Genomic DNA, 26,684 nt, shown 5'->3' with positions numbered 1-26,684 from the left:
TGCAAACACGATTTATCTATATCGTGACTCATATGAGAACTCTGGGAATAATATTTTCAAATGAAGAGTTAATCATAAAAACTCTTAGAAGATTAAACCATGTTGGTGTTAGCTCATATTTTCGACGTCCACCCCAAATTACCAAAATTGGAAAATATGCACAGCTGGTTTCGACCAAGAAGTAATTCGACCAGCTGGAGGTAAATCGACTTAGCTGATTGGATAAAGATCAAGCTCATAGCTGAAATTTCGGAGCAGTTCCTTGAGAAGCGGTTAGAAAACAGTTTTCGATCAGAGATTTGGAATTTAAATAAAGGAGGGAAGTTCACCTTCGTCAGAAACCGCAAGAACACACGTGGAGCAGGGTGAGCGAATGCACGCATGCAGGGCGCCACATGTATCGACGTGATTGAAGGACCGTCAAAGTGGTTATTTCGATCCAGTATAAGTATAGGGCCTTAGTGTTAGAAAAATGTGTTTCAAATTGTGTACAAAATCTGCATATTTACTAAGTATTCGTGTGAAGAAGAATTGTAAAACGCAGAATGTACATTGTCTACACCATTGTTTAATAATTTCAAAGCATTATAAATTTGTCTTTACTTTCTTTTCAGAAACATTCTTCCTTGTTTTTTCCTTTCAAACACTTTATTTTTACTTTGTCATTTGCAAATTTAAGATCCTTTTGGTCCTTTCCTTACCTTCAAGTTTTACCTTACAATCTTAAGATTCCAGTACTTGCAAACTTTTTACTTGATTATTTTCAATCCTTTACAATTCCCGTTGTTTACTTCATTTTTCTTTACTAGTTCTGAACGCTGATTTAAGACTTTTCTTTTTCGTTTAAGTCACTCTTTTGTCCTTAGTTTTCTTTAAAACTCTGAACCGACGTCTAGTTTTGATCATTTATTACTACCACGTTTATGAGACACTTAGCACATGTCCTAGGATCAATCTGATTGATCCTGTGAGTGACAAATTTAGAAATTTGGAAGATCAGTGGTTGTTTACCAATTTTCAAGGTAAACAAATTGGCACGCTCAATGGGACTAGTGCTAACGTCACGTATTGCGTAACATTTTTGATTGCTAAGTTTTGCTTGAGAAAAGAGTCGTCGTATGTTTTTAAGAAGTGGTAAAATATCCATAAACGAAGAACGACGAACAAGAAGAGAATCCCAGACGAGGATGGCGAATATGAATCCGCCAGAAACTCAGAATTCTCAAAATCCATCAACTAGCAACATAGTGCCCCCTTCTTCTTCGATAGGGACAAACACGGGCACAACGCATGCGTCCGAAGTAGTTTCGTCTATAGTGAGTACAATGCCTACGCATTCGATCTCCCATTCTTAACCAATTCTAACTTACGTTGGACCTAGGGGACCTCCTCACACTCCTTCACCAATTAAGGACATCCCAAATAGGTCGTTGGTACCCCCTGGTTTCTCAATACCATTTAGCGTTCGAGAACAACCGTATGGAATGCCAACTTCAGTGATGGCTAATCTACAGAACATGGGTTCTAATTTTTCGGAACCGACGGCTAACATAAATTCACCAGTGCAAGGGTCCGGGATAAACGCGGGTCGAACCAATCAAGCGTTAGGTCTAAGACACCCAATACAACTACCCACTCTTACCAATAATTCTGCGGCGGCATGGAGGCAACAGATGGACGAAAGCAATCATGAAATGGTCCAAATGTTAACTCAAACTTTGACCATTGTGCTAAATCCTCTGATTTGGAATACAACTCAGTCGAATCAACAGATGACGGCATAAGTGGCTCGAATGTCTGAGTTTCTTGGTATACCTCAACACCAGCGTCCCCTGCCTAGGGATTGGGTAAGAGAGAATCACGAGCCCACGTTTGAGGAAGACCTCACCATTAACCAGATCCCACAAAATCAAGGGGGAGTAGTAGTACCCCCTAGGATTGAACCACATGTACCCAGGGAACCAATGGTGTTAATGGTAAATAGGAATCAAAATGCTGATGATATCATACGGTAAGTTCGACATGATAATGTGGCAGCAGATAATAACCTAGCAGCTATAGTCAAAAGAATTATGGTTCGAAATGGGGTAAATTTTGGCCTTAGAATACCGAATTATACTTCGCCTTTAGCAGAATATGTTCTACAAACGGATGCACCCCTGAGGACCAAAATCCCAAATTCACCAAGTTTGTTGGGGATATTACTGAGTCTACTGTCGAACACGTGGCAAGATATTTAATCGAAGTTGGAGATATGTCAAATAATGAGAGTCTTCGGATGAAATTTTTTCCAAGTTCTCTTACAAAGAATGCTTTCACATGGTTCACAACTTTGCCCCAAAATTCGATCCACTCATGGAACCAACTGGAAAGAATGTTCCATGAACAGTTCTACATGGGGAAAACGAAGATAAGTTTGAAAGAGTTGGCTAGTGTCAGACGGAAATTCACTGAGCCAATTGATGACTACCTGAATAGATTTTGACTACTCAAAGCCAGGTGTTTTACGCAAGTACCAGAGCATGAACTGGTCGAAATGGCCGTTGGGGGCCTTGACTATTCGATTAGAAAGAAATTGGATACTCAATACCTAAGAGATATGGCCCAGTTGGCTGACAGAGTTCGACAGGTAGAGCGTTTAAAAGAAGAAAAGGCTAGGACAAACAAAGGTAAAAGGGTAGCCTATGTCGATTTCAGGAAAGATCATGAAGATTCATGTCATGAAGTTCCAGACTTCGACGATACTGAGATCGACCTTGCTGAATTGACACAAGGCCACCGTATGCATGCAAAGTTTTAGCTCCTTCGAACGGGAAAAACCCTGTTTAACCTGAAAAGAATGACAGGTTTCCTAAGAAAACATATACATTCGACGTTACAAAATGTGACGAAATTTTTGACTTACTCGTCAAAGATGGTCAAATGATAGTACCTCAGGGTGCTAAAGTACCCCCTTTAGAACAAAGAAAGAAACGAGGGTTTTGTAAATACCATAGTTTTTTGGGTCATAAAACGTCTCAATGTTTTATTTTCAGGGATCTAGTGCAGAATGCAATCCAGGAGGGAAGACTCAAGTTCGGTAATAAGACACGGAGCCAGATGAAAATCGATTCTGATCCTCTACAAATTGTTGAAGCTCATTATACTAAGCCAGAGGAGGTGAATTTCATTGAAGTTGCTGATGATTTATGTATGGCTGAGGTTACTGAAGACTTTGTCAATAGGCCTGTCATGGTTAGAGTACATGAGTACTTCGAGCAGGCACCTCTTGACGATTTCGCCCAAAGTGGTACAGAGGATGTCAAGAAAGAAAATGTTGAAGCCTCAGATGTCGAGGGTGCTGGAAATTCAAAGTTAATGATGATCACTAAAGAAACCGCTGATAATTTCATTCAGTTGGGCAAGGCCACTGATGGCCTTCAAAAACAATTCCAAAGGTTGGATATTACTGAGGATATACACATGGAAGTTAACATGGTGGAGGTATCTCGAGAAGTCTCCATGTAAGTTGATGATGAATGTCGACAAGAGGAATAAAATAAGATCTCCTTCCCTCAGGAGGAAGAAACACTGTCGTACTTCCTCCGGAGGTGCCAAAAAGAAGAAATCGGAGGTTATGTTATGCCCCAGGTGCAGTGCTGTCTTCGACAAAAGGGCATCCCAGAATCTGGAAGGGGTTAGAATAGTGAATCACCAAAATGTCCGTAAAGCCATCCACAATAATCAAGCGGGTAAGCCAGAAAGGTTTTTCTATCCCAGGAGATATCCTGATCCTAGGCGCCCCATGGTGAAGTTGAGTGAAACTAAGCAAGCTGGGCAAAACTTACAACCCATAACCTTTAAGCCAAGCATCGAAGGATCAAATGGGAAGTGGGTCAAAAAGGATGAGGGTAGGAAACATGGTTATGGCAAGTGGCAGAACTTTGAGGTTGAAAGAGGTTCATCGCTGGCTTACCACCAGGAATTTCGGTCCGACAAAAGGACCGCACATGTGCCCGAAAACTATGAAGGAAAGAATTCTATGATGAGATCCCAGTGGAGAAGAGAACAAAGAAGGCGAAAAGCCAAAAGAGAAGCTGGCGAAATGGACCAGGCTGAATCAAGTACCAACGTGATGGTGAAGAAAAAGGATGACCCTAACTTCACCAAAAGAGATCTCAAGATTTCAAGTAAGACGGTCGGAGAAGATCAGATGGCTGCCGAAGACGAGTTATTAACTGACAACTTCAACTCTGGTTCGGAGGATTCCTTAGACATTTTAGTCGGAGTAGTATCTGTAATGCCTAAAGAATTTGATCGGATCACCGAAGTCGATGATAATGACAGTATCACCGAGGGGGAAATGGATGCTCACAAACCGGCATGTTACTATATAATGAAAAATGGTTGTGTTGAGGAGCAGAATGCTTTTTTTGAAAGACCTAGTGACACCATGAAGAGCCACCTGAAACCCCTTTTCATCACCGGAAAAGTCGAAAACATCACAGTTAATAAAATACTAGTATATTGTGGAGCGACTATGAATTTGATGCCTCATCGCATGCTGGCGAAAATTGGCAAATATGACACTAATGCCAAACCTCATAATATGGTGTTAACCAATTATGAAGGCAAAGTAGGTTCCACCCTGGGGGCTATCCAAGTTGAATTGACTGTGGGAACGGTCACTAGGTCCACAATGTTCATGATTGTGGAAACGAAGGCAAACTACAACATGTTGTTGGGAAGAGAATGGATCCATGGACTTGGAGTCGTCCCATATTCGATGCACCAGAGGATTATAATTTGGCGTCCATATGGCATCGTCGAAAATATAGAGGTGGATCAGGGGTATTTTAAAACCCCTATCAATCATGTTGATATGCGCCAATTTGACAAGCACTTAGCCACTATAGCTCCTTGTGATTCGGCTGAGTTTGCGTTCGCCCCTGATGACAACGCCTACTGTTCCTTATCACTCCACCCCCACTATGGTTTCTGGTGGGACAGATAGGTAATAGGCGAAGACAACTTCGGATATTTAGGAGTATCCAGAATTGACCCCACTGGGTGGGGAAGTGAATTCAGTGATGATGACTGAGTTTGCAGCTTTAAAGAGGATTTCGGCTTACATAGTCGAAAACAAGTAACAATTGGCCTTAGAGGCCGAAGTAAAAAATATGGTTGTCAAAGCCAGTGAGATTTCTCCACCAGTAGGTCCCGGGAAAGACTTTGACCCAAGACCACCTGACGAAGGTCAAGACGAAGAGCAAGACCAGAGGCTTGATGCGATCTACGATGACGAGCCTTTGGGTTTCGAGAAGGACCCGCTAGCAATAAATATTAAGATGCTGGCTCAAGATCCCCTCGAAGAAGTGGACTTGGGAGAGGGGGTAATAAAAAGGCCAACTTACATCAGCGCCAACATTGATCCTCAACTCAAGATCGAAGTGGTCCAGTTGCTGAGAGAGTTTAAAGACTGTTTCACATGGGACTATGATGAAATGCTTGGTTTAAGCAGGGAGCTGGTCGAATTAAAATTGCCGATCAAACCTGGAAAGAACCCGGTGAAGCAGAATCCAAGACGAATTTCTCCAGCAATACTGTCGAAGATTAAGGAGGAAGTTGAAAGACTTCTCCATTGTAACTTCATTCGTACTGCCAGGTATTTAGAATGGTTAGCTAACATTGTGCCAGTTGTAAAGAAAAATGGTAAGTTAAGGGTTTGCGTAGATTTTAGAGATTTGAATACTGCAACCCCAAAAGATGAATATTCAATGTCGGTGGCAGAAATGTTGGTCGATTCTGCCGCAGGTTATGAATATCTAAGCATTCTTGATGGGTATTCTGGGTACAATCAAATACTCATTATCAAAGAAGATGTCCCAAAAATGGCATTTCGTTGCCCTGGAGCCTTAAGCACCTATGAATGGGTAGTGATGTCTTTCGGTTTGAAAAATGCGGGTGCAACCTACCAAAGGGCGATGAACTCGATCTTCCATGATTTCATAGAGACTTTTATGCAAATCTATATAGACGATATCATTGTTAAGTCTATTTCATGGAAAGGTCATATAGAACACCTTCGAATATCTTTCGAAAGAATGAGAAAATATGGTCTAAAAATGAACCCTTTAAAATGAGCTTTTTGTGTGCAGGTTGGGGATTTTCTAGGTTTTGTGGTCCATAAAAAAGGGATCGAAATAAACCAGAATAAAACCAAAGCCATCATGGAAGCGAAAGCGCCATCCACGAAGAAAGGTTTGCAGTCGCTGCTGGGCAAGATCAATTTCTTAAGAAGATTCATCTTAAACCTTAGTGGGAAGACGCAAGCGTTTTCTCCTTTGCTTCGACTCGACAAGGAAGTGTTCGAATGGGGACAAGCTCAGCAAGAAGCGTTCGATAAGATTAAAGCGTACTTGAGCCACCCACCAATCTTGACACCATCTTGTAGAAATAAAAGTATGAGATTATACATATTTGCATCTGATAAAACCTTAGGGAGCATGTTAGCACAAGAGGATGATAATGGTGTCAAAAGATCCATTTACTACCTCAGTAGGGTTTTAAACAATGCATAAACTAGGTATAGCATAATCGAAAAGTTATGTTTATGCTTATATTTCTCCAGTACAAAATTGAAGCATTATATCAAACTTGTTTATGTGTATGTTTCATCTCATTATGATACTATTAAACATATGTTATCCAAACCAATTTTGCATAGTCGAATTGGGAAATGGGCATTAGCATTAATTGAGTTTTCCTTAACATACATGCCATTAAAAGTTGTGAAAGGCCAAGTGGTAGCAGACTTCATAGTCGATCACTCCATTGACTTCGACGCTTTGAACTATGTTGAATTAGGGTCGTGGAAGTTGTACTTCAACGGATCTAGTCATAAAAATGGTACAGGTGTCGGGATCGTAATTATTTCTCCAAATAAAATTCCAACAAAATTCCAGTACAAAGTAGAAGGCATTTGTTCAAATAACGAAGCTGAATACGAAGCCCTCATAGAAGGACTTGAAATATTGTTGGAATTGGGAGCAACTCGGGTCGAGATAATGGGAGACTCGGAGTTAGTTATAAAATAGATCACAAAAGAATATAGATCTGTTAAGGATAATTTGATCATGTCTTTCATAATCGCCAGTCGATTGCTAAAAAAGTTCGAGATGGTTTATATTCGACATATACCACGAATAGAAAACATGATAGCTAATGATTTAGCTCAAATTGCATCCGGGTACAAAATTTGGAAGGAAAAGTTGCACAAAGTCATAGAAGTCAGAGGAAAGGTGGTGGCAACCAGATTAATTCCTTTAGATTTAGAAAAGACAAAGCTAGGATGTGTTGATGAAGGAAATTTCGAAATATTGGCGATAGACAGTTTGACGGATGAGGACTGGAGAAAGCCAATAGTAGTATACCTGCAGAATCCCACAGCATCTACTGATCGAAACACCAGCTATCGAGCATTAAGTTACGTTCTTTTGGGTTCAGAGTTGTTTAAGAAATCTCCCGAAGGAATTCTGCTGAAATGCCTTAGTGAGTCAGAGGCATACTTTGCCGTTTTGACTGTACATAGTGGAACATGTGGGGAACACCAAGTCGGTCATAAGATGAAATGGCTCTTATTCCGTCAAGGAGTGTCTTTGCCTACTATGTTGAAAGACTGTGTTGAATTCACGAAGGGTTGCCAAGAGTGTCAGATACAACATGTCCCTGCAAGTGAATTACATTCTATCATCAAACCATGACCATTTAGAGGTTGGGCTTTGGACTTGATTGGAGAAATTCGACCTCCGTCATCTAAAAGTCAAAGATATATATTGGTAGGAGTCGATTATTTCACAAAATGGATTGAAGCCATACCCTTACCAAATGTGAACCAAGAGGATGTGATCGAACTTATTCAAAAACATATTATTTATAGGTTTGGAATTCTAGAGACAATCACAACGGATCAAGGATCAGTATTTACTGGTCGGAAAATGCAGGAATTCGCCAAGGACATAGGTTTAAAATTATTAACGTCAACACCCTATTATGCTCAGGTCAATGGACAAGTTGAAGCTACCAATAAGGTGATCATTGGTTTGATTAAAAAACATGTAGGGAAGAAGCCTAGGAGTTGGCACAAGACTCTGGACCAGATTCTATGGGCATGTCGTACGTCCCCTAAAGAGGCCACTAAGTCGACCCCCTTTCGCCTAACTTTTGGCCATGATGTTGTTTTGCTAGTAGAAATTCACCTACAATCCCTAAGGATTCAGAGGCAACATGAACTCCCAACGGAATCATATTGGAGCATGATGTTTGATGAATTGGTCGATCTAGACGAGGAAAGGTTAATAGCCTTAGAATTACTAAGGCAACAAAAGAAGAGGATAGAAGTATCTTATAATAAGAAAGTGAAAGTTAAAAGTTTTACGCCTGAAGATTTGGTCTGGAAAGTGATCCTTCTAATGGATCGAAAAGATAGAGCCTTGGGGAAATGGTCCCCAAAATGGGAAGGCCCTTTCCAAATTCTGTAGATTTTTTCTAATGGTGCTATGAGATCGAAGAGCTCAGTGAAGATAGAAGGATTCTTAGAGTAAACGAGAAATATTTGAAAAAATATAAACCGACAATCCAAAAAGTAAAAATAAGAGACGGGTAATCGCATAAATGAAGCAAAGCTAAAATGGTAAGAGTGCCAAAATGCTGATAGTAAAGTCATAGGGCCAGAAGACCGATATTCATTACAAGGAGAAATTTTGTTACATTACCAAATAAATAAAAATAGAACTAAAAGGGAAGGTTATCCTTAATCTAAAGAAACTTGATTTAAAGAGCTCCAGCCGTTTTTCGCACAAAGATCTTTTTTAGCGCAGGAATTTAACGTTTGACTCAAGCTATCGAGCTTTTTCGACAAATTCCATGCCAAATGATAGATCCTGAGCCATCAAAGCTTCATCAAATTCCAATAGTTGATGTTTGCCCTTTTCAGCATCAGAGATTTTTGCCTGAAGTTCTGATATTTGTTATCTCCAGGAAGCGATTTTGCGATCGTGAGCATCAACATTCTCTTTATTCTTATGCTTGGTTTGTTCCAACTGCATTACCTTATTGGTGTATTCGGTAGCAGCATCCCAGGCTGCAGCCTCAGAACCAAACGTTTTCTCTATTTCCCCTATAAGGTGAGGTAGCAACTTATAATCTGCAATAGCTTGGTCGATCATGGTTCCTATCTCTAGAATAACGTTCGCCACTTCGGGGGAAGCCTCTAGCAAGTCAACCTGGCTATAAGAGCTTTCAGAGTCAAAGGGGAAGAAGGATCAGCCAGCAGCAATAGAAACAAGTCACCCTTAAAGACTTTGTCTTTGATTTTATAGAGGATTTCGCCCGCAGGAGTGCTCGAAGGTTGATCTTCAGACCCTGAAGTGTTATGGTTTTGGTTAGAAGAACTCTCCCTGCAATTTAGCATAGCCTTTAAATATTCTAGTGGTTGACTTCGCTTCAAGATAGCCATTTTTTCTGCAGAAACGGCATCAATGCTACTCAACGAAGCTCCAACCGTCGGATTGTCAGCCATAACAGGGGTTTGAGTTCGAGCATGTTCTTCACCTGCACTGGCCTTTCCTTTTGTTTGGCCTTCAACATTATCAGGGTTAGTGGAAAGATTTCCTTCATTCGCTTCCTCTACAACCATGTCTTCGACGCCCCCTTCCTTCTCCCTAGGGATCTTCGTTCCTTCAGTTGTATGTAGATCAGCCCCAGGGGTTTCCTCGTCTTCAGCTAGCTCATCCTCAACCATAGGGTCTGGATCACCTTTGGTCCCATTTTCTTTGCTCGAATCACTTTCATGACTAGAGTCACTGGTATGAGAATGTTGAGTAGTAGTTTTTGGTGGCGAAACATTGAGGTCACCAGATGGAGGTTGATTAATCTCGCTTATGGACCCCTTTTGAGAGGATGGTCGATAGGTAGGTTCGCCAGCGTTGTTCAAAACATCAGGCACAGAGACATGCATGGAGGAAGCAGTTTTCTTTGGAAGAATGACAGTGCTCACGTCACCCTAAAATCAATACAATCAGAAGGTATAAATGGCTAAAAGAGGAAAACAAGTTTAATGAAGTAAAGAGAAGTGTGTGGTACCTTGTAACCTTCGACCCCGGGGCTAGAATTATCGCTCTCACTTTGATTCGTTGCTACTCTTGCCATTTCCTCAGGAGTGGGTTCTTGGATAATAAGTGCAGCGGGCCTTTTTCTTGGAAGTTTGATTGGTGGTTGATTCGAAGCATCGGTGGTTTTCGGTTGTGACTTCCTTTTCCTAGAAGTGAGGTCGAGAACAGGCGACAGGTCATCTTCGTCAAAATCTATGATGATGGGGGCAGCAGCTGGTTTTTGGATTCTTAGGGGACTCACCGGAGGTTTTCGAGCAACCTGAGCCAAGAATTAACTGTTATATCATTAATGTATAACATGGATAAAGGAACAAGGAAAGAGAGGTACCTTTGCAGGCTTGCTGCTTCCTTCGGCCTTCGAGTCGATGGGTCTTTTGTTGGTGTGTTTCTTGGGGGGATCTTGATAGCTAAACAAAAACAATAGGAAATAGTCAGTGTTAGCTAAAAGAAAATAGCCTGTCAAAGAGAATATACTTTGATGGAAGCCCCCTGTGTCACACCTTCATATATGTCTTATTCGATTCAGACATCTTCGATTCCTATATGAAGATACCTTTGAAACTGCCTAAAGTGTGCTTAGTCGCAACCACCCGCTGAGCCTTTTTTTGAGATTGTTGTCGGAGGATTTTAATAGAGTCTCCATAAATGAACCAATCTGGAAATGGGGGGGGGGGGGCAAGAGCCACTCCGAAGTCAGCATTTGGCAGTGGAGGAAACTTTGGGGGAAATAGTTCAAGAGCCATTTCATAGCGTTTCTCGTGAGGAACGTATGAGGGAATCTTTAAGGTTTCTATTTTATTTGAAAATTCCTCTTTGAGCATAACAGCTGCTTCGCGGATGGTTTGACTATGATCATCAGGTCGATAGGCAGTTTTAAAGTAGTTTTGAAAAGCTTGAATTTCTTTTATAAGCGTATAAGTACCTTTCCTGGTCTTTTCCTGCACAAGAAGAAAAGCTTTGTCAATCAGTTGAATAAAGGATGTAACGTCGCAGAATTCCTCGATGTAATACTTAGCCCACCACTTCCAAAATTCTCGACTGCAAAGGAAGTTAGGCTCAAAGTGGAATGGAGTCAACTGGGTTCTGCCAGTATACTTGGCTATTTGTCGGAGAGTCGTGGTTTCAGTATGAACTGCATTATGAAGGAGGAGGTGACTCTTCTTGTTGTACAGGCACTTCGGGAGGACCTGAACCAACCCAAATTGTCGAGCAACAAGGTTGGGTTGGTAAGTTATCAGCGTAACATGGACCTTCGAAGGGTTAAATCGAAGAGTGAGAATCCTAGGCGTCAAGAAGGCTTCCCAAATTAGCAAGGATTCTGTCTCTTGTTATTTAGATGGAGAGGGGAAGGTCCTAGTAAACCACTTAGGGCCAACTTTCCTGAAAGCGAATGGAGCCATACTCGAAATAAAGGTATGACGCTTAGTAAACATCATGATATAACTCATGAAATTTGGTTGAAGGGCTTGTCCTTTGTCCCTAGGGGTTAGTTGAGCTAGTCTTGGTTCTTCGACCCTCCTATGCCGGACTCCTTCAGCATCCTCGTCGACGAGGCCCTTGTTTGGCAGATTGGCCTCGAAGGTGGCATTAAGCCAAAGTTGTAATAACCAAAAGGGGCCAGACAACAGAAAGTTCCCTTTGTCCCCCAGATTCTTCAGTTGAGCCACTCCATCGCTCAATGATTCGTAAAGGCTTGCCAGAATCATCTCACTTAAGCAGACGTCGTGCCCCGCATGCAGTTGGTTAGCCAGGGTGAGATATTTTTTGGCAACTTGTTATGATTTCGAGCAGATTACGGAGTGTGACAGCCATAAAGCCAAAAAAGCTATATGCTCCACGTCGGAGACAATTTCAGTGTCTTTGTCATGGTAGTGGGCTATGAGTGTTGAATACGGCGCTCTTGTAGTCGAAAAGGCAATAGTATCCATGGAATCAACATCAGGATCGTAGGTGTGGCAAGTGGGTTTCAGCCCTGTAATAGCGGTCATGTCGACGAGAGTGGGTGTGATCATTCCGCAAGGAAGATGGAAGGTATAGTGTATGTTGTCCCAGAAGTACAGCGAAGAAATTAACATAGGATTACTGTAATCTAAATCCAATTTCGATAGCATAATGAGGTCATATATCCATATATCTTTTCAAGCCTGAGCTTTTTGTTTCTCTATCTTGTTTAACCAATTGGAGTAATCAGTGGGATCTTTAAAAGTTGGGGTGGCACGGAAGGCTCTAAAACCATTGTTCATAAACCTCAAATCTATAGTGTCCTCAGCCTGAGTGTTTTCGGTAGAGGAAGTCCTAGGGTTTCTAGCTTGCCCTATGGGTTTACATTTATTGTGAGACGGAAAAAACTCTCTAAGTTTGTTGGTATCAGTGTCTAACTCCGCTAAAGGTCCAGATAAGGCATGAGTTTTATCAAAAACTCTCTAAGTTTGTTGGTATCAGTGTCTAACTCTGCACCCTGCAAGTGGAGCGGATAGCATAGCAAATGGCAGAAGTTCAGAGATCTTCTTCAGTGCTTTAGACCTGTTGGCGGTGGTTTTGAAAGAGACTCCTATTCCCTTGAGAGCTTTGTTTGAAGCGTCTATTGTTAAGGTTTGGATATAAAATCTGGGTTTTAGTTAGAAGATATTGGAAGAAAGGAGAGTTTGAATGCTTGAAGATTCAGAGAATGTGAGAAAGTTTTGAAATGGGTAAGTAATTTGGTTTTATAGGCCTACTGGGAGACATTTCAAATCAACATTAATGGTGGACAAGTTAATGGGACACGTGTATCCCTTGGGCAGTGTAGTGAAAATGGCAATTAATGTTATATCCCATGATTTCACAGAAGCTAGGAAACATGATGAGCAAAAAATATTTTGTTGTGGGTTGAAAAGACGTGGGTAGGAAAAGCAATGATGACGCTGACGTCACCAGACAAGTGGAGGAATTGAAATTTTTTTGCTAACGTTGAGACACCTGGCACAATATCAGTCATTGAGGCGTCGAAGAAAGGTCTTAAAAAATGTCTTTCTCTCTCGTGTGTCGAAAATGACATTTTTGGGGGGCAATCAGTTAGCTCATATTTTCGACGCCCATCCCAAATTACCAAAATTGGAAAATATGCAAAGTTGGTTTCGACCAAGAAGTAATTCGACTAGCTGGAGGTAAATCAGCTTAGCTGATTGAATAAAGATCAAGCTCATAGCTGAAATTTCTGAGGAGTTCCTTGAGAAGTAGTTAGAAAAAGGTTTTCGATCGGAGATTTGAAATTTAAATAAATGAGGGAAGTTCACCTTCGTCAGAAACCGCAAGAACACACGTGGAGTAGGGTGAGTGAATGCATGTATGCAAGGCGCCACGTGTATCGACGTGATTGAAGGACCATCAAAGTGGTTATTTCGATCCAGTATAAATATAGGGTCTTAGTGTTAGAAAAGTGTGTGTCAAATTGTGTACAAAATCTGCAAATTTACTAAGTATTTGTGTGAAGAAGAACTGTAAAACGCAGAATGTACATTGTCTACACCATTGTTTAATCATTTCAAAGCATTATAAATTTGTCTTTACTTTCTTTTCAGAAACATTCTTCCTTGTTTTTTCCTTTCAAACACTTTATTTTTACTTTGTGTCGCATCCTGGAAAAAACAACCGGCGGGACTCAAATAAAAACACAACACAGAGCCGCCACTGCGCGTTATTTATCCCAAGATAGGGAAAGGAAACGCTCAGAGAAACCTGGAAAGGAAATGGTCTTGCGACCAAAGAGAAAGGGTAAGGGAGTCGGTTACGCAAGGGGAAGGTATTAGCACCCCTCACGTCCGTCGTACTCGACGGGATCCACGTTCTAAAATAAAGAAAAGGTTGCTAAACGTCACACACACACAGGGAACGCAGGTGGGGTTAACAGAAGGGAGCTCGATAGGACGTCGCATCCTATGCCTACATATCTCGTCTGGAACGAGAATCAGAGCCACTGTAGTTCGGCTTACGCACGCCAAACAACACAAAACGCACAAACAGATGGCAAACATGGAGCCCAACAACCAATAGATGGAATTACGTCAGCATCCGAACCAAAACACACACAAAACGGCAAACGTGGAGCCCGACTGCCAATCACTGGACTTACGTCGGCATCCGAACCAAACACACAATCAGATAACAGGTAAACACACACAAAAAGAAAAAAAAGTGCCCGGAGTGGTCTCGCACGACCACCTGCCTACATACCTCGTCTGGAACAAGGATCAGGGCGATGTAGTTCCCCCTCAAGGGAAAGAAAATCTAGCCAGAAACCAAGGGAAGACACACTACCAGGGAGCTGGACTCGAGCCTAGTGTTGTCATGCATCGTTACCCTACGTTGAGGTTTCTACCTACTTGCACAATTGCAAACTAATCCTATCCAGGAAAGAAGCAGGCATACAAGCATACATCAAATGAGAACAAGCATCTCAAACAAATATCCACATAGCACACACTATAACCAATCAAGTGGGCTCAATCAATAGGTTTGACTGCCGAAGCAAGTCATCTGTACAGGCTGTGTTTGCTCTTAACCTTGCCATTACGAGGCTAAGGTGAAGCAGATGAAAAGGTGAAGTGAGGATGAGACCTCACAGCTCTTATCCCTGACCAGGGAGAGCTTTTAGACAAAGGAGCGTGGGTCCAGAATGGAGGGACCCTTCTACGCTCAAAGATTCTGACTCGATTGTGCAACAGCACAGGATCTTGGGTTTGTGTCCCAATGCATCAACACACAGCCGTGTGAGCAGAGGGACGACTCACAGAATAGTGGGGGATAGATTGCATATCCCTAGCTTCCACCAATTGCCTCTTAGAGGACTTCACCTGCTTAGGCACAATATTAAACAATCACAATCATCGCCTCTTAAGGAGGACTTCAGACATTTTTCCCGGCCAAATAACAGACCGGGTCTCCAGACTACATGAAGAATAGAAGTCCTACCTCAAGTGGTTTAAAAACCAAGCAGCAGCAAGCAAGTTCTTAAAGAACTGTAAGCGACTAAATGTACCTGAAAACAATCAAGTATCATCAGTGCTCAGACAGACAAACATAAACAGCAAATGTTAATCAGTCAGACTATACAGATAACACACAACAAGGCAAGCTATGAGCTCAAGCTCAAACTTCACAACCTACAAAACAAATCCCAATTAGTTCTCAACATCAAACAATGTCAATTTAATCCACTTGGTTCAATCTCCTTAATCATGGTGCTTTTCATCCTGAAAAATCAAGCAAATGTGAGAAACTGGACCTCTAGGCCAAGCCTAAGGTCCAAAAGGGAGAAAAAAGTCTAAACAGCAAAGGATTCTCAACCAAAATCAAATTAACACAAATAGAAAGCCAAGGCATTTGATCCCATGTTCCTATCATTTACCATATTCATTTCATGATCAAAACAATCCAAACTATGTCAAATGGAACACCAAACATCCAAACGGAATGACTTCAACCAAATCCATATCAAAACAATTCCAAAAATCCTCAAATAATTCACACCTAAACAGGACATATTCAAGGTACAGCATGTCAATTTTCAGCTCAATTGGACAAAAGGAACTATGTCAATGAAAATCAAGAAAAACAGACACAAATATATGAGCCAAACCATAACATCAACACATGCATTCACTTCAAAAAATCATAAGTCAATGAAAACAGTTAAGAAATGAATGGGACCAAAACAGGGATGTCCTACAACGTGTATGCAACCAGCATACCAAATTTCATCATCATCCAATACCATATGAGCATTTCACAAAGATATTCCAAACATGTACCACATGAACTTGCACATTTGACCAACAGAGATGAAAAATATCAATCAAATTGAAAATGACACATAAAAATCCATAAAAATTCACATAGCATCTTAACATGTTAATGATCACACATATAAAATTTCAAGTCATTTCAACAAGCCTAGGTCATGAAAATAAATCCAGAAAGTTGACCTAGCTAGGTGTGACACAAATTGTCACACCTAGATTCAAAAATTCATAACTCAATCACCAGGTATCCAAAATTCACAAAATTTATATGTAAATCACCATCAACATGTCTACAATCACCACAAAAAATTTCAGACATTTCTTTTAGACCATGAGGATTTCACAATAGGAATGGCAAAATGTGTCAAAAATACATACATGTCAAACAACCCTAGGTCAAACCTAATTTTCTCCAAGCACAACTTCTAAAAATAGGTCAATAAAATTCTACAGGGAATTTGGAAGCCATAGAAAAAATCCTCACATTTTTCTGACTTTTGAATAATTTTTTATGAATTTTTTAAGGTCAAAATGATTTTTAGAATAATTATTTGAATTATTATTAATTAATTAAGTTCATTAATGGCAATCTCGTAAATATTGGAACAGTGGCGCGGTAAACAGCCTATTCAAAAATTCAAAACGAAAAACGGATCAAACACATGTATTTTCCAGAAATTGCATCATCTTCATCCAGAAATGTCAAGAACGCATGAACTTCCAAACTCAACCAAAATCTACAATCAAATAGGCGTTGGAAAGGTCTCCTAACGTAGAATCCAAATATGTCCATGGCTTAACCTAATTGTCTCTAAATCTCACGGATCGAAGGAGTTAGGGTTTGGCAACATAACTTTGAATCCAAATAACTCGAGCTACAATCCACTATCTTACAAACCAAAAGCATCACGATGATCTATGATAAACAAGCTACAAAACGCATATGACCAATTGAAAAATCATGCAACTCGAATACTGACCTTAATTTATAGGCAGTGGCGATTCGAAGATCCTTTGCTCTTTTTGTCACAAAACAGATGGACTAGAAGCTGCAAGAAATTGAATACGATGCTCAGGTTCGATGGAGGTTGCTTCTAACGCACAAAAGCTTGATTCACCATTGATGGACCTTGTATGGACAGTCACGATCCAAGGCTCCTCTCAATCCAATTTGCCAAAACAGTTGCAGATGATGATGAATAGAGATCAACACAAAAAGAATCTTCGAGTTTGATCAAGAATTGAGAAAGTTCTTTGGATTTTTGGTTTTGTGTTCTTGAGAGAAACTTGATGAATTTGGAGAATTTTGATGTGATTTTGGGAATTGTGATTTTCTGTTATGGATTAGTTAGGATTAACAATATATATTCCAACTTAATCAATGCTTAATCACTCTAATTAGCAAAATGCAAATGATTAGTGAAATGTGTCATTTTCACACAAAGGGCAAAATGGTAATTGCATGTGCCAGCTCATGACAGCTCACTGCCACCTCATACAAACCCTAAACACCTGTCATGAGCTGTTGCCACTTGTTGGAGGTTCATTGGATGTGTATTTTAGAATTTCCACATGTGATGGCACTTGGTTCATTTGTTCAAGTTCATTTTAAAAGCCAATTTCCAAACCATGAAGCCTTGGCATGTTATGAATATTCCAACAAGTTTCAAATGCCATTTGTGAAGTGTTGCAAAAATCCCCATCCAAAAATTCCCATTATTTCACAAGTTAGACAATTTTGCCCCTGGCCATTTTAACTGTCTAGTTGAAATTTGACTTTTTGCATTGACCATTTTTGAAGAAATCCAATTATGCACCATGAAAGTGCATGTCAAATGGAGTTTGTGCATATAAAGAACATCCAATTTGGACACTCCATGTGGAAGTTATGCCCTCCTGATTATGGGTCATTTCTGAAATTCACTGGGCCATAACTTGCCAACCATACATGGGATTTTCAAGTTCTTAGACTTTTTGGAAAGGTGAGAACAAGATCTACAACTTTCATGCTGAACAAATTTTCATTTGAAGCTTCCTTGGACATGTAATTTTGAGGTCAAAAACTTTCCATTTTTGGAAACTTCTATTACAAGTCACTTTCTATTTTTGGCAGTTTTTGTCCTGACTTGATTTCCTTCTTTCTTAAGCTTTGAGATGTCATATAACACTTGTTCCAACATGAATGACGTGTATCCAACTCATTTCCACCCCCAAATCCATCAGATCATGTACAGTTGACCACTGTTGACTTTTCAACTGATAGATGAATTTGGCAATGCACTGATCAACCTGAGCTCCAATCTTCTGATGAAATGGCCCAAGGATGAAACCCTAGCCTCAATAAACTTAATATAACCATGAAATGATCCCTATATCAATTGTAGACCCCATCTCCTAGCCATGCCCTGATTGGCCCAATGCAACTGATTAGGGTTGACCAGTGGTCAAAACCCTAATCTCAAGGAATGATCTTCAACACTTGATGATATCAAACCATGATGATGATGATGAATCATTGTAATCAAGATGAAGACCAATATCCTTTGAGAATCATGAAACCCTAACTTGGACCTCCACACCCTCAGATGATCAATGACCAGTCCAATAAAACCCTAGCTTGCACTTTGACTTCCTCATCTTCTGATCAAGACTTGGGAGAATGACTTGCACAATGTAACCACATGATATGCAATATGCAATGCCTAATGACCTAAAATGATATGCAATATGTTAAGCTAGTCCCAAGAGAGGAGGGCAAATTTTGAGGTGTTACAGCTGCCCCTATTCAATCCACTGTGAACCTGTCGATATGAACAGCCTCGGCTTTTAGATGATCAGGATGAAGAGTGATTGAATACCAAGAACAGACGAACAATTTGCACTCTGATGGGAAATAATTAACAATGCCCGTCAGAATCGGCGAAGAAAAAACTTGAAACAAGAATCCGTCTAGTACGGAAAACGTCGGCCTGAACCCCAAAACGGAAACGTCGACCTGGATACCAAAACAACACTGTCGACCTGGATACCAAAATAAATGGTAACACAGGGATAACCCATGGCCTGAACACCACTCATCCGCTCGGGATTACTATTCTCTCTCCTTTTCATTTTCTTGAACCCCGGAATTTTCTCTTCTTTTTTTCATTTTCTTGGCCTGAACACCACTTTGGTCTGAACACCTCTTCGGTCTGGACACCTCTTCGGTCTGGATACCGGGAAACTGGCCGGATTGCCGCAAGCTGCATCGATCTAATCATCGTGAGCTTCTTCGATCTGGAAATCGGAACTGGCCGGAGTGCCACAAGTTCTTCGTCTTGACTGTTGAGAACCTCTTCGATCTGGAAATCGGAAACTGGCCGGATTGCCGCAAGTTCTTCGTCCTGACTGTTGAGAACCTCTTCGATCTGGAAATCGGAAACTGGCCGGAGTGCCACAAGTTCTTCGTCCTGACTGTTGAGAACCTCTTCGATCTGGAAATCGGAAACTGGCCGGATTGCCGCAAGTTCTTCGTTCTGACTGTTGAGAACCTCTTCGATCTGGAAATCAGAAACTGGCCGGAATGCCACAAGTTCTTCGTCCTGACTGTTGAGAACCTCTTCGATCTGGAAATCGGAAACTGGCCGGAATGCCACAACGACCCATGCTGAGAATGACAAGCCCTGAGCCGACTGCTCTCTATTCAACCCTGGCAGACAAACACTTCGCGTTTAGCTGGGGATTATCTTCTTTCTTGTTTTTCTTGAACCCCGAAATCGCGCTGATCGCGTAACGTCTTCTGATATTATTTCCATCTCTGTCCGACGGAAACATTTCCTCCAATATCGCACTACTGGGGAACATTGCCGATCTGACGTCATGATGCTAGACTCCTCGGAGTAACACCTTCACTGTCTGATAAAACCAATCCTCAAGCGGTAACCACGGCTTGAATCGCGCTGATCGCGTAACGTCCTCTGATTTTATTTCCATCTCTGTCCGACGGAAACATTTCCTCCAATATCGCACTACTGGGGAACATTGCTGATCTGACGTCATGATGCTAAACTCCACAGAGTAACATCTTCGCTTTCTGGCACAACCACCTCTCAAACGGTAACCACGGCTTGAGACTACCTTGTGCTTGCAATATGATGCATGATTGATTTTTCTGCGTAATGCTCCATAATTATGGAAATGCTACGCGCTTTATTATTTTTCTATGCAACATGCTATGTTATTTTACATGATGAATGCATAAAAAGTATGCCCCTCAAGGGATTCTTCTGGGGAATACGAGGCACTCTGCTGAGGAACTCGTCACTGCTCCGATTCCACCCTGTTGGGGAATAAGCACTGCTGCTGGGAATAAGGCAACCCTTGCTGGGGAAGAACCTCCTTTGCACCCAATCCGCTCGATGAAATGCTGGGGATAGGAACCACCAACACTCTGTGGGGATACAGTCTTTGACTTGCTGAGGATATCAATCCCGACTCTGCTTCGGAAAACCCTCACAGATACCTGACGACTTTACTGGGGAAGTGCTTCACAAACACTCTGCTGGGAAACAGCCACCTCCAGGCCTGGCAACTGGGGAAGCATCGATCTGACACCTGCTGGGGATAACCATCCTGACCCTGCTAGGGAAGCGAATGCTACTCCGTTGGGGATTACCCATGCAATCCACACGTAGGATCAACTCAGCTGGGGATGCAAATATCCGTCTGCTACGGAAACTCGTCCAATCCACTGGTAGGATGAACACTGCTGGAGATATATTTCATTGAAACCCGCTCCACTCGGGGAATAGCAACCTTCAGACCTGGCTGCTGAGGAAACACCGTTGTAAACCTGCCGGGGACAATCATCCTGCCTCGGCTGGGGAAGTCACAGACCTTGATCTGCTGGGGAGCTAGTCCCATGATTCTGCTTGGGGACATAGCTGGGAAATGAGAAAAGTTGGCACAGAACACCCGTCGACTCATCGAACCATGGTATCTACCTCCCAATCTCGTATCAGCTTTCCACTTTTGAGAATTCCCAGACTCGTCTGGACCTTTTCTGCTCCATCATCTTGTATTCCAAATCGTTCCGCGCTCGACGAGAACGTACTCCTGGAATTATACAGAAATTTCAATTTCTCGATTTTGAAGAGTCTTCTTGATTAATTCCAAGGTCGTCGGACGTCTCGACGTCTCGCACTGCTTCTCTACCCATTCGTTCCTGATCGAACCCTGCGGGGAATTTTCACAAACTTTCAAATCCTCAGATTTTGAAGAGTCTTCTTGATTAAAATCAAGGATCGTCGTACGTCTCGTCATCCTTTCCCATACACTCGTTCCTGATCGAACTCTCTGGGGATCTATTACAAAGCTTCCGCCTCACAACCTGCAAGTGAGTGAAAATATCTAACAGTTCCTGCAAAACAGATCGTTAGATAAAACCGTGCCCCAGGCGTGTCAAGGTTTCAACACTTGGGTCACTCAACCTTCCAAATAAGATTTCAAGCTTTCAATCTTATAAACACGCATTGGAAGGGACCTGTATGTCTTAAAATGCAACATTCTTTATCAAAAATATTGGATGTTTTTGCAATCAAAGCGGTAATGAAAAACAAAAACAAAATTATTTGACCGAATATGCATTTTATTGATTTGAAAAGTGTGGCTCAAATTGAGCAATACAAAGGAAGCAATTCCTGAAAAGAGGTAATTGCACACAAAAGGAAAAATCTATCCTAATGGCAATGTGAAACCCGTAATCTCATCGAGTTCCAACTCGGTTACACCCCATATGTCCTCAGACTCTCCGTGCCTTCTGCTTTCTGAACCAAGACGTTTCTGATTGATCCCTACCGGGTATTATCCATGATGCTTTACTGAAGCGCAAACGATCATGCTAGACGCAGTTGTTCGTTTCAATCCCTCTTTTGCCTGGACCGCCCTTTCGGGTTTTCAGTCCACCGGGATACCCATTTTTGCCCAAGTCGCCTTTTCAGGTTTTCGACTTGCCAGGTGTACAATTTTTTCATTTTTATCCCTAATTTTTGCCCGAACCTTTTCTTTTTGTTTTTGGTTCGCCGGGATGCCCCTTTTTGCCTGGACTGTTTTATTCTTTTCGTCCAGCGGGTCTCTTTACACGAAGTATTTTTTTAACTGCGTCCGCATTCACAGGGGATGGAAAATCCTCGCCATCCATGGTCGTTAATAACAAGGCTCCGTCGGAGAAAACCTTCTTGACCACGAACGGACCTTCATAATTCGGTGTCCATTTGCCCCTTCGATCGTTTTGAGGAGGAAGGATCCTTTTCAACATCATATCACCCACGTGATATACCCGAGGTCGTACCTTCTTGTCAAAAGCACGCTTCATCCTCTGCTGGTACAACTGCCCATGACAGATGGCTGCTAGCCTCTTTTCCTCTATCAGGCTCAACCCTTCGTACCGGGTCCTTACCCATTCCGCCTCTTATAATTTCACGTCCATCAGGACTCTCAAAGAGGGAATCTGAACCTCAACCGGTAATACTGCTTCCATCCCATATACCAATGAGAAAGACGTTGCCCCAGTAGATGTACGCATCGAGGTTCGGCACTCGGGCTACAAGCTTCGTATTCAGCCACCATCGTTGGTGCATTCAAATGCTAATCCGGGCAACAAAAACTTATTCACCTTAACCTCCCCATCAGACATCAGAATCCGTTCGGATTCAGGGTCAGGCCCCTCCTCCGGGATCGGTTACTCTCAATCTTTCGATTTGAGCACCTCGAGATGTCCTCATCAGGGAACTCAAACCTCCTCGGTTGATAATCCTCAATGGGTTGCGGAGCGATGTAATCAGACAATACACCCCTTTATTGCTTTCTGAGAGTGCCACAAATCAGTCAATATTCTTTCGCCTTTTCACAACCCGTCCAGTCAATGTTGGATTCTCAAACCCATGCTTGATCGGATCCATCTTGGAAATCCACAAAGTGGTATGAGCCAGCATACACTGTCTCAGTCGGCGAGCAGCCTATGCCAAAGTACAGCAAGTTTTCTCGAACAGTGAATGTATTGTTTCACAGTCGGTAAACTTTTTGCTAAGGTAAATTGCATGCTCTTTTCGACAAGACGCGTCATGCTGACCCAATACACCTCCTAGACCCCTCGAAGGCCGTCAAGTACCAGATTAACAATTTCTCCCTCCACAGGAAGTATCAGAATCGGAGGCTCCTGCAAATATTCTTTTATCTTTTCAAATGCCCCTTGGCAATCATTATTTCACCTGACCATTTGATTTTTTTTTTTCAACAACTTGAAAATTGGTTCACCCGTGGCTGCTAGATGAGATGTGAACCATGACAGGTAGTTCAATCTTTCTAAGAAACCACGAACCTCTTTTTCTGTTCTCGGTTTAGGCATTCTTCTTTTTTTTTTTTTTTTTTTTTTTTTTTAGCAGGATGAACCTCGATTCCTCCCCTACAACGAACCCCACAGCTTACCGGATCGCACTCTGGTAGTGCACTTACTTGAATTCAACCTCAGTTTGAATTGTTTCAACTGGTCAAACGACCTGCCCCAGTCTGCCAGATGCCCCTCTCCTGTTTGGGACTTTGCTATCATGTCATAGCATAGCATTCAATTTCATGATGAATCATATCATGAAACAAAGTCACCATGGCTCTCTGATACAGGCACTGGCGTTCTGCTTTTCCAGAGGACTGTCTTCTCTCCACGGTAGCTTGTGTACAACGACGTTGGTATCCAACCCTGGCATATCCTGACACGACCAGGCAAAGGTATTCACATGCTCTTTCAATAAGGCTACCATTCTGCTCTCGACTTGCCTCTGAAGCGGCTCTAATTTTCACTTCCTTCCTGACCTCGGCGGTGCTCGGAATAACAATCTCAATCCGCTCCTCATGCGGCCGAATCACCTTCTCCTCTTGTTTCAACAACCTGGCTAATTCCAGCAGATCACAATCTTCTTCGCCTTCTTCTTCGGCATGATTGCTCGGTTTGTCGAAGTCATATGAGGTGTAACCAAATTGTTGTCAACGAGATCCGGAGAATTATTTTTTTGAATTCGGAACGAGACAAATCAAAAAAGAAAAATGAAAATAAACATTGCCATTTTTATTTGTTTTTAAACTGCAAAAATAAATGAAAAACAGGGAACACCGCTTTTTGACTGAAAAACATCCATTTATTAATGATGCAGAAATGCAAATTTAAACGTGAGGTGGCCCTTACAATGAACCATTACGTGTCGGGCAACACGCAAGGCTTTCATGCAAATAAAACTGAAAACAGGAAATTATTACTCTTCAGGATGAGTGACAGTGCTGATCCTTCTAGGCCTCCCAGTTCTGGACTTCCATCCCTGGTGCGCACGACTTTATCCAACCATCACTTGCAGTCACTGACAGTCTCTCCACCTACCGCACAGACGCGATCTGAATTTTCAGCAATTGCACCCACCATCGTCTGTCCATGCGCCGGCATGGGATTGGAATTAACGTTGGGAGATGGAGCAAAGTTGATTGCTTTTGAATCCATCAGGTCTTGGACTACGTGCTTAAAAGCTTTGCAGTCCTCTACGCTGTGCCCGGGAGCACCCGAATGGAATTCACATTTGACATCTTCATCAAAATTGGCTGGCCTCTGATCAGGTCTCATAGGCGCCAAAGTCCTCAACTGTACCAGCCCTAGATCCTTCAACTTTTTCAATAGGACAGAGTATGTCACAGGCGGCCTGTCAAAATGCTGATCACTCATCCTCTTCCTGACTGGATATCCTACCCTCTGAGACCTCTGCTGAAATGGCTGACGCTGCTGTTGCTGTTGTGCAGGCTGATTGTCAGCAAGAATAGTTACCGCAGCGGTGTGCTGGAAGTAACGATCCCTACTGGGTCCTCTCTGAGCGTAGACCGCACTGGTATTACCCTCATTCTTGCGCTGACCGTTCCCGAATGGCTTCTTCGATCCTGATGCCGAAGCGTTACCTTGAATCTTCCCCATTTTCAGCCAACTTTCGATTCTCTCCCCTGCCACCACAATGTCAGCAAAGTTGGTAACCGGGCATCCAACCATTCTTTCAGCAAAAACCCCTTGCAAGGTACCCATAAAGAGATCAGACATCTCTCTATCAACCAATGGAGGTTGAACTCTGGCAGCCAACTCCCTCCACCTTTGAGCATACTCTTTAAACCCCTCGTTATTTTTCTGAGACATACCCTGCAGCTGGGTACGACTCGGAACCATATCAGCGTTGAACTGATACTGTTTAAAGAAAGCGTCACCAAGATCCTGCCAGCTTTTGATATCGGACGACTTAAGTTTGGTGTACCACTCCAAGGATCCTCCAGACAGACTGTCTTGGAAGAAGTACATCCAAAGCTTTTGATCTGTAGTGTATGCAGAGATCTTGCGGACGAAGGCTTGAAGGTGAGTCTCCGGGCAGGAACTCCCATTGTACTTGTCAAATGCAGGCACTTTGAACTTCTGTGGGATCACAATCCCCTCAACCAGCCCCATATTCGACATGTTGACAAATCCCGGAGTAGCATGGCTTTCCAGAGCCCTTACCTTTTCTGCCAACAACTGAATCTCTTTGCTTTGTGGTTGGACACCATATTGCCCAAGTGGCTCATTCAGCATGGAGAATTGATCAGCGTCTCGGTCTTCCTCTCTATCGTCATCAACCCCAAAGAATGGAGGGAACAAACTGTCCTTCAGGTTATGCCCCTGACCGGGTTGACCACCTGTAGCAGCACCAAATCCCCCAGCATTGTTGTTCACCATACCTACAGTCGCTCTCTTTTCACCGTCTCTGGATCCACCGAGCCCCTGGTTGGAGACACCATCCAGGTTAACAACACTGTTAGCAGCTGAAGCTCGCTCGAGCTTCTCGACCTTGTCAGCCAAAGCTTTCTGACCAACTGCAAAACCCTGCATGATGTTGATCAGCTCAGTCATCTTGTCCTTCAGCTCGAGGATATCTGTGTTTGGGAGATCCATCAACCTGGGAGTATTGCGTCTGGTAAAGTATCTGTGAGGGCGTGTTGAGTGCAAAGGTACAGCTCTGCGAGCACGAGCAATGATTCCTGCAAAACAGCAAACAGGTTAATATGCATGAATGCAACGTCTATGCATATGAGGAAGATTCTGTCTTTTGATCCTGGTTTCATCGAGACAGATAATATTTCACCAATAACATTTTGACATCCAGATGTCTCTCAACCAGATTCTCAATCCATAATACTCCCCATATGGCTAGACGTAGGTTTGATGCAGATGAATGCAAAATGAGAATGATGTATGAATGCAATGCACTGTGCCATCCTCCAAGTCATCTGATCATCTGTTGCTCTGAATCACAGCCCTGGTCTCTGAACCAATCACAACCATCTGAAGGAGTATGTAACCACAAATCCACCTTAAGGGTTCCGAAATAAACGGAACTGAAAGATACATCACCATCATCACCAGAGATTCACTGATCTGATAACCACAATCATCTGAATCGGCCCAGGGAATCCTGAAATAAACGGATCCCCACTGATAAGTAACTCGGCCCGGGGAATCCTGAAATAAACGGATCCCCACTGATAAATACCACGGACAACACTCCGGCGTCTCAGAAATAAACGGCCATAAATCCGACTTATAAATAGGACTCTGATCCACAGAACAAAAAGTCACCATCTGAGTCACCATCAGAACATGCATCTGAAAGAATCACCCTCCCCTCACAGGTAAATTCTAAACAGGTCATCCTAAGGCGGATAA

This window comes from Lathyrus oleraceus, chromosome 1 (assembly GCF_024323335.1).
Source record: "Lathyrus oleraceus cultivar Zhongwan6 chromosome 1, CAAS_Psat_ZW6_1.0, whole genome shotgun sequence".
NCBI lineage: Eukaryota > Viridiplantae > Streptophyta > Magnoliopsida > Fabales > Fabaceae > Lathyrus > Lathyrus oleraceus.
Note: the sequence above shows the minus strand (reverse complement) of the source record.